General features: G+C 36.5%; 1 long non-coding RNA gene across 1 annotated transcript; it reads right to left on the bottom strand.

Annotated features, from left to right (window-relative positions):
• Positions 1 to 7,490: 7,490 nt before the first annotated feature.
• Positions 7,491 to 8,636, bottom strand: LOC311434281. Its single transcript, XR_014691356.1, has 3 exons — positions 8,500 to 8,636; positions 8,312 to 8,391; positions 7,491 to 7,648 (listed from the first exon to the last, which is right to left on the bottom strand). It is a non-coding gene; the product is annotated as an uncharacterized lncRNA (long non-coding RNA).
• Between the last annotated feature and the right edge of the window lie 649 nt (positions 8,637 to 9,285).

The raw sequence follows: 9,285 nt of genomic DNA, 5'->3' as shown, positions 1-9,285 counted from the left end.
TAGTTTCTTGTTTTAAAACCAATGACAAGTGAAGCAGGATGGGTTACCAAGGAAAAATAAATTAAAGAACCATTAGAGACCTACCAGCAGGAAGGCTTTGGAAAGTGGTCTGGTTAAGCCTTTAACAGCACTGACCCAAACAAGCAGAACAATGACCATGTTTTAGCAGACTGAAGCCAGACCAGGTTAATTTCTCCTTAAACTACACCACCATATTTTCTGCGGATTAATATGCGTTTGCTTGGAATGTGACCAGCATAACAGCCATATTCTACAGGGGGGAAGAGTGCAGGCAGAATGAGTTTATGGCCTCCCCTCAGTATACTTTTGTTATTTCTAGTGTAGTCCACCTTCAATCTAGAGCTTCACTTCTGCAATCCTCCTGTCTTCCACAGGTTGCATTGGTACAGGAGATAGGCAAACATTCACAGGAAAAGGATTATGCAAATTTTGAGTGGGCAATAATCCTCAGAAATTCGTTTCAGCTTCTCTGTTAAAATTTGTACCATAAGTTTCTCTCCCGCAAGACTCTGAAAGCTGCAGAGGGCTGTGTTCAGTGAGCTGTCCCATGAAAACACTGATACTATGAACTTCCCTGATCCTCTGGCAGTCTCTGTCATTTCTACTTAAAATGGTGGCATTTTGCAGCATTGGAGGAAGTCCTACCATTAAAATGTTGGTTTATACAAGTATCATTTTGCAACGAATAAACACAGTTCCTTAGTGAAGCAGTTACAGCTTAGGACTTTCTACAGACCTCTTAAGCCCAGAGGGGGAGCCTCACAAAGTGAAGAATTCAATATCATCTTAGCTTTTAAAACCTATTGCAGTCCTTTGATATCAGGAATCCACTATGTGTTAAACTCAGTGACAGCACCACTGAGCACAGAGAGGGTCATCAAAGCTTTTCATGATGAATTGTTTAGAAGTTACATGTGACTGTTTCACACAAACCAAGCTTGGACTCTCCCAGTCTAATCTTTCTATCACCTGTCCATCACTCCATTCCTACTAACACCGCAACATTTCCACCATGAGAAGCATAAGCAGTCTGCCCAGTTCTCATTTTGCTAATGTTTTTGAAATGAGAATTTTTTAATGCACCACATTAACACCTCATTAGTTAATCAAGTTTGCATTGCTAAGCACACCAGTCTTTTGAGAGAAGAGATGATACAAAAGAAAATCAGAGAGAGAGTTTGCTTAAATAAAAACCTGTTTTTTTGGGGGAGGATCAGAACAGTTTCTATTCAGCTTTTTGCAAGCAGCAAAAATAAAATGTGGCAAAGACTGACATGTATTCATGAAACATTTAGCACTAGTGATTTTACATTTTTCATCAAAAAAGTAATTTTACAAATCTCTGTATTCTAAGAGATGCATTTGTTTGAACATTTATAGGCCACAGAAAAATAAATATTTTATTATTATTAATTATAGTGATAGTCCTAAGTAAAAAAGGTTATTTTATGAAAAGCAGAAGATTTCGATGAGAAATGTAATTTTTGACAATAAAAAATAACTAATTCTGTTGAACATTGATCTAATTTGAAAGATGGAATCATAGCTGCACAGAAAAATAGGGTTTCAAATTAAAAAATACACAAGTGTATTGTAAGTGTCTATCATCAACACACCAACAATGAACAGAATCGTAAATGAAGTAGCTGCAAAGTGCTCTAAAAAATTCCTAGCAGGAAACAAACATAAAGAAGAACATGCTCAAAATGAGATCATCTTCTTTAACTCAGGGCATGGAGTTGTCTGTCATTTCTAACTTTGTCTCTTCACAACTACAATACAGAGCCAGATCCCAGATCCACTGAAATTAGCAGTAACTCCCACTCAAGAGCCAGTTTCCTGCTTCTGGGGTACATGATGTACTGAAGCCTGACACTCTGATCCACTTTACCATCTGGCAATCTATTGAGGAAGGCATCAAGTATAAAAAGCTGAGACAAGCACCATGTCCCTCTTAAAATGTCAGTTGGAGAGGAGCTGTTAAACATATTCCTCTTCTAATCAATCCGTCTTACTTGGGAAGCATTCTGTGGGAAGCCAGCTCTGAACTTTGAAAATTCTGTTATGCCATCAAAATTAGGTAAAAGAAGTACTAGATAACTAGGAAATAGGTTCAAAGACATAAGTAATTGTTACCATGGATATTGCTGTATTACAAAAGAGGTACAAGAAGGTATATGTTTGTGGTGGTGGTTTGTTTGGTTGGTTGGTTGTTTTGTTTTTTAGTTAGTGTTGCTTTCTGTAAGTATTTACCAAACAAACAAGAAAACTATCTCATTAGGAAAGCATCCGTAAAATAAGAAGAAAAATAAACCATGCAGCATCAGCACTTCAGTCTAAATAGCATGGCTTGGAGTTTTCTTGCCACTAAATTAACATATCCTTGGAATGTGCCATAAATGATGAACTTCTTAAAAAGTGCTGCCTCCAGCACTTCTGGAATGCTATATTGTATTATTTTACCCTATAGAAAATATCATAGAAGTAGACTAAAAAAAAAACATTGGTAGCAACTTAGATAAAAGTGATTGTGATTTGTCTCTGTTTGTTATATATAATCAGAATTAAGTCCAGACCAGTAATATGTATTCTTGATGGATTGGAGGAGCTAATTTTGCAAAGCTGAAAACAATTACGAGCTAAATCAGTTGAGAGAAAGAAGCTAAACAGGAAATGTGGAAAATAACTGGAAAGTGTTTAAAAACATTTTACCAGTTTGGGATAAAATACATAAAAATAAATTTAAAAAAAAAAAAAATGAAGAAGGAAAAGAAGGAAAAGAAGAAAAGATGTAGCTGGACTAACCTAAATGCTGACTTGGATAGAAATGAAAACAGCTATGCAAGTCATAATAACTGTAAAAAAGGCATTTATTCAGTCATGAGTATTAGACCAAAGATAATAACTACAGAAAAATTGATGAGGATGGAATCAAGAAATTATTTTTGTTCATCAGAGTTAAGGATAACAAGAAAGATTTGGGGTTTTGACAACATGGAAGTGTAGCCATATCAAGAACACATGCAAAAATCTGTATGTTCTGTAAACAAATCCGACGTCTGGAAAAAAAAAAAAAAAAAAAAAGGCAGATAAAATCTGTTCATAAGAAGTCAATGCACTGTTGTACATTCTAGAAGTAAATAAGGAGAATGTTAAATAGCAAATCAAGTCCACAGATCTAGATAATTTGCAACAAAAAGCTGTAAAAAAGTTGGCTGAAGAAATTACAAAACCATGAATAGTACTTTTTGCTAATTATGGGGACACTGGAGAAATTCCAACAGACTGGGGAAAAAAAAAAAAAAAAAAAAAAAAAGCCAACTTTGCTCCAATATGTTTTTTAAAGTTTATTTGCAACCCAGGCAATTACAGCCCTTTCAGCCTGAGCTGAAAGGATAAAATAATATAAAATAATATAAAAGGAGGATTCATTTAACAAAGAACTAGAGGCATGTAATGTAATTAATGCCAAGCAAAATGGTTTAACTGAAAATGAAATTTCCTGTGAGTATGCCTTTAAATAATAATAATAATAATAATAATAATAATAATAATAATAATTTTTTAAAAAGTGTTTTGTCCTTAGGAGGTAAAGAAAGGCAAACATAGCCAGGAATGTATAAGACAAGATAGGACAGCAAAATACTTTCCTCCTGAGTCTCCAGAGAGAGAGAGTTTTTTTTATAAGAGACCATACAGATGTGAATAATCCTCCACGCAGAATAAAGCACTTTTGAAAAGTGGATCCTACATCTTTTGCAGCAGCACTTCAACCCCTGAAGTTGTCAGAGTGTCTTTTTTTATCCCTGGTTCTTAATTTCAACTCTCTCTTTTCCACACCGCTATTCAAGCAAGGTTTACCTGGCACTGAAGCAGGGAACAGAGGCTTTACTGAGCTTAGTATTCAGTTCACTGAGGAACTGTCAGCACAGAAAGGTCTTCTGTATTAATACACCTTTGAAAGGGTAAAATCCTAACCAGGTTACACAGCTAATAATTGGGACAACTTGCTAACTGGTTAGGGTTAACTATGTGTAACATTGGCATTGATTTATGACTGTCAGGTTCATAGGTTATTTAGATTGTTCAATTTAGAACTTTTACCCAGCTTTCAATTGAACATTTTGAATCAGGTGTTCAATGGATTGATCGATACAAAGTATCGGTCTCTGTACTGCTCCATAAACAAAGTTGATTTTTATAGCTTTTGTGTGATTTAAACCTTTAACACTTTAAACCATTCTGCAGCACTCTTGCCATGTAACCATATGCTTCTCTTCACTTTCCTTAATTCACATCAGATTGTGATTTAGCAACATGTAGGCCAACAAAATCCTCTGTGTGCCTTGAGGGCCTGAGCCTGCAAATGTGTATGCATGACTGCATGCAGGTAGATAACTCTTTTGATCCCAGTGAGACAACTCATATATAAATCCCTGTTAAAGTGAATTAGTAGTAAGGGAAGGACTGACATTTGAATATTGAGCTTTGTGGTTAATAAGAGCCTTCGTAGGAGCCAGAGGCCAAAGGGAAAGTCAGGTCTCATATGTTAAATGTGGCTTGTTTGATTTGCACATTTTTTTTCCCCAAATCAAATTCCATCCCCCAGAAATCAAGCTCACATCTCCACCTCTGAAGCCTGCCCCCCACTTCATGACTGTACATATCAGTACTGTACAGTTGGTAGAGGACAGCTGATGCCCACCTTCCAGCTGAATGTGATGCCTTGTTCAGGGAAGAGAAAACAAATCTTATGAGAGTGAAATTTGGATGCAGTCCTGAGGGATACACAGCCTGTAGAGAACTGCTGAATAGCAAACTATTGTTCTGTGTCACAGTGCTTGAATGAACCCACTAAACACTTCATCCTCTATTGCATAAACTAGTCTACTGTTTCCTTACAAATATGCAAAGATAATGCTTTAAAGGTCTGGAGAAGGAAAATTTCAATTCATGTTTTGGGAAGGACCTCATTTTTGCTGCTGCTTGGAGTACAGATGGCAGAGCAAGCAAATCCCAGTTCTTCTGTTTTGAAACTAGGGCTGCTCTCACGCAGGAGCTGAAAAGGAAAGATATACCCTCACTTTCTTTCCTCAGCACCATGTCACTGACCTCCCATTCACACATGCACACCCATCACCCTGTTCTTGAGTAAGTGTTGCTGGTCTGGCTGACCTTCACTGGAGATTTCTCTTGAATGAAGAGAATCCATCTGACTAAATACCCCTCAGGCATGTGAAAAGCTTGTAGGGATAACTGATGCAGTCAACACATGGAAGATTTTACTGTGTTACCCTTAAGGTAAGAAGCAGATCTTCCTTAAGCACTTAAATAGCTACAAATGCTTTCAACTCAGGACTGGTATAAGATAATAATAAAAATAACCAGTCCTTCTTCAAAAATAGCAGGAGGAAAGGGAAGGGGTAGCCCTCTGAGCTGTCACCACAATCCTCCTTTTATCTCACATACTAAAAAGGAATAGAAAATGTGAAGCAGTTGCAAATGTCTTAAAGAGCAAGTTAAATGATTACCACAGGCTGGGATCTTTTAGTATCTGTTGAGCTGAGTGTCACAGACTACACACATTTATGCATTTAACACAGCTTTAAATAGTATACATAAATGCATGTCACTGATCGGTGACATTAGAATGAGGCAAGTACTCTTACTTATAAAAATATCCTCCTTCTGTGTTGTTGTTCCACCATGAAAAAAAAAAAAAAAAAAAGCCACATTCTACATCCTAGGCCCTAGGACCCAAGCACCTTCCTTTAGCATCAGCCCCTGAGCATCAGCCTCTCTGAGAGGAAGAGCAGATTCTGGAACAAATTCATTTGTCTCTGGCCTCAGAAGCTGCATTTTGAATGAGCAGCTTTCTTATTTTCTTACACCATCAAAACCTGCAAAAAGGAAATGAATCATGTTTTGATTTCTGCAAGAAGCTGGGGATTGTGCAGATTATTTCCTGCTACATTACAAGGAGAAATGCTTACTTTCATAAATAATGCAGTTATCTAGAACTGTAGACAAATAAAAGACTTCTATCTACTAACTATCAAATGCAGAAACTGATATTTTTCGGTATTTTGATATGTTGGTATTTTGATATTTTTGATATTTTGATAATTTTTGGTCTGTTCTCCCATGTGCCTGGTGACAGGACGAGGGGGAATGGGCTTAAGTTGCGCCAGGGGAGTTTTAGGTTGGATCTTAGGAAGAACTTCTTTACCAAAAGGGTTGTTAGACATTGGAATGGGCTGCCCAGGGAAGTGGTGGAGTCACCATCCCTGGAAGTCTTTAAAAGACGTTTAGATGTAGAGCTTAGGGATACATTTAGATGTAGAGCTTAGGGATATGGTTTAGTGGGGACTGTTAGTGTTAGGTCAGAGGTTGGACTCGATGATCTTGAGGTCTCTTCCAACCTAGAAATTCTGCGATTCTGTGATTCTGTGATATAATTTAACCAACTGAAAACCAAAAAAAAAAATAAAATAAAATAAAAAATCTTCTGTTATGAAGCTACCTTCATAAAATAATAACTTGTTATGAGAAGTTGCTTTAACACAGCAGTGACATTAACAGAAGAACTGTATGTGTCTGGAATGAGATTTTACCTGAAATAATATTCAGCAAATGAAAAGAATCATTAAAATATATTTCAAGCTATTACTAGAACAATCCTTCCAAATAATTTTTATCTTGCCATATTCTTTCAAAAATTCGGTGCAAATTTTGAGGGAAAGAGGACAGACAATCAAGAAACAGGTTAGCATCAAAAGAAAATAGTCTTGCTGCTGACTTGAAGATCCATAACAGGTTGTGGTGAATCTTCTCACGGTAACTGACAGTCACATCATTCTGTCAGAAAATGACATTAGCTGATGACAGCAGAGCTATTATATCATTTCAAATGTCCCTATCCTAGCTTGACTGCAGCATGTCAGGATGCTCCTTCTAGAGCTACACTTACATGCTACATTTGTATAGTGTTTAGCACAGTGGGCTCCTCTTCAACTCTTAGGGATCAAAAACACTACAATTCTGATGATGATGATCGTGCATATGTTGCTTTTCATTCTGGAAAAGGTTGCTAGATTGTCACTAAAAAACAAAGAGAAGTAACAGATGGAAAGAAGAAACAGAAATTTCCACAATCATTTGTTTCAAAACCCCTACAGAAAGTTCTCTCTAAGCTTCCCAGCCATGCTTCTGCCAACAAGCTCATAGACACAAGTGATGCGTTATAAGCATCACTGCCATTTTAGTTAAATTTTAGCTGAAAACAGGATTTAGCTGAAAACAGGATTTAGCTGAAAACAATCTTACCTATTTTTCTTTGCTTAGAATACTGCAATGTTTGATTTGAACTTTTAAAATCAAAACTGCTATAAGAAAATATATTAGACAATTTTTTTAATATATATTGATTTACAGACATGCAGATGAAAACTATAATCAATTTGTCCCATTTGGAAATCCTGTTCTTGATCAAAGTTAGAATAAATAATAACATTTACTAATTTAAAAATTCACACACTGATTCCTTCAAAAGTCTTTGTACAAAACAACTTCAAATGCTCATATCCCAAAGATCTTGAAGTTCACTTTTCATAGCTCCGTCATGTCCCTAAAAAAAAAAAAAAAAAGTTAATTAAGCAAACATGAGGCCAGCCAGTGTCCAGACATTGATTCTGAAATTCTGGCACAGTGCTCTTTTAGAAACTCTTCATTATTAAGACACCATTGATTAAAAGTAACTGTCCTGCAATATTTCAAATCTACTGACGTCTGTTATAAATTTCCCCTTTCTGCACTGGAACGAAAGATGCAGCCCTACACTTAAAGGAACTGAATTTTGTAGCCAGGCAGTGTAACTTGCCAATTCACTTGATCCGTAAAACATAATCTGCACACATGGACCATATTACAGACATTTCAAAGGTGAATGAAAAAGAGTAGTCTAGTGAATAAGGAACGTAGGATACAGACATATCTTGCAAATCTTTTCCTAAACAAGTATCAAATCTTAAAATTAACCCATCATTGTACCAAATGGTCTCAGCCAGCTACAAAATGATCCTACAATGACTTAAGCAAGGCCAACTCTCTTGAAATTCAGTCTCACAGAAGGATCTCTGCTATAGCAAAAATGATAGCCTATGAAGTGAAATGAAACATTAGCATGTAGACATAGACAAAACTGCCTGGGATGAAAACCTACATTAAGTTCATGGCAGCTTCAAACAGAAAACATAGAGAAAACTGAAAAGTCTCACTTCTAGTTACTCACCAGTAAGATGAAAGATCAGAGAAACTCATTTTCAAATGGCATTTTCTGGATAACAAAGAATATTCCAATGAGAAAAACAGCTGAGGGGAAAAAAAAAAAAAAAAAAAAAAAAAAAAAAAAAAAAAAGGAAAATTTCAGTGAGAAAATAACAGCTCGGAACTAAGATTAAGAAATATAAAAATATGTACCATTGCTTTATAAACAGCACTGAAATAGTTCAAGAAAGGAAGGTATTGCTGAGAAGAATGCATCTGCTGGATAAAATTCTGGATCATCTGACGATACACAAGAGCCACAAATTCGCTGAACCCAGGTCAGTCCTTTATTACGAGAGAGACTGTTCTGAGAACTGTAAAGCTGAATTGGTTTAGTATCTGGTAAGAATATCTCAATCCTTTTTTCCCACATGGTTTGCCCTTCACAGTGGAAGTGTTACCTTTTCACATACAGTGCAGAGAGCTTGAGAATGGCAATGAGCATCAAGCTGACATTTCTGTCAGTGGCTGGGTTTCCAAATGTGGACATGCAACCATATGTACATACACTAATCAAGGCTCCCTCTTTCCACAGAAGCCTGCTTAGAGAAATAAATGATAGTAGGTTTCATGCTATGTTGCTTAGGGAATAGAGAACAGATGGAGACAATTGAATTCCCAGGGCCTATGGCTGCTAGGGGATTTCCCCATGCCACTTAAGTCTTTGAAATAAGACAAGAAAGTTTTCTAAACCACAGAAAGAAAACTTTTACTCCCTAGTAGCTTTTTCATTTATTTAGAAGACTCTTCCAGCAGAGAAAATACTTCTCTGCAGCAGAGATAATAACTGCCCCAGATCTGTGGAGAGATCCCATGGTGTACTCCGTGGTTGTCCTGCCAGTTTCCTTTTTAGCTAAACCACAAAAGATACCAGCCATGAGAAAGCATATTATTCTGATGTTTGGAACATATGTGTGGAGAATATTAACTTGTCCCTTT

The sequence above is a fragment of the Aythya ferina genome (assembly GCF_964211825.1).
Source record: "Aythya ferina genome assembly, chromosome: 3".
NCBI classification, from domain to species: Eukaryota; Metazoa; Chordata; class Aves; order Anseriformes; family Anatidae; genus Aythya; species Aythya ferina.
Note: the sequence above shows the minus strand (reverse complement) of the source record. Positions and strands in the feature narration are given on the sequence as shown.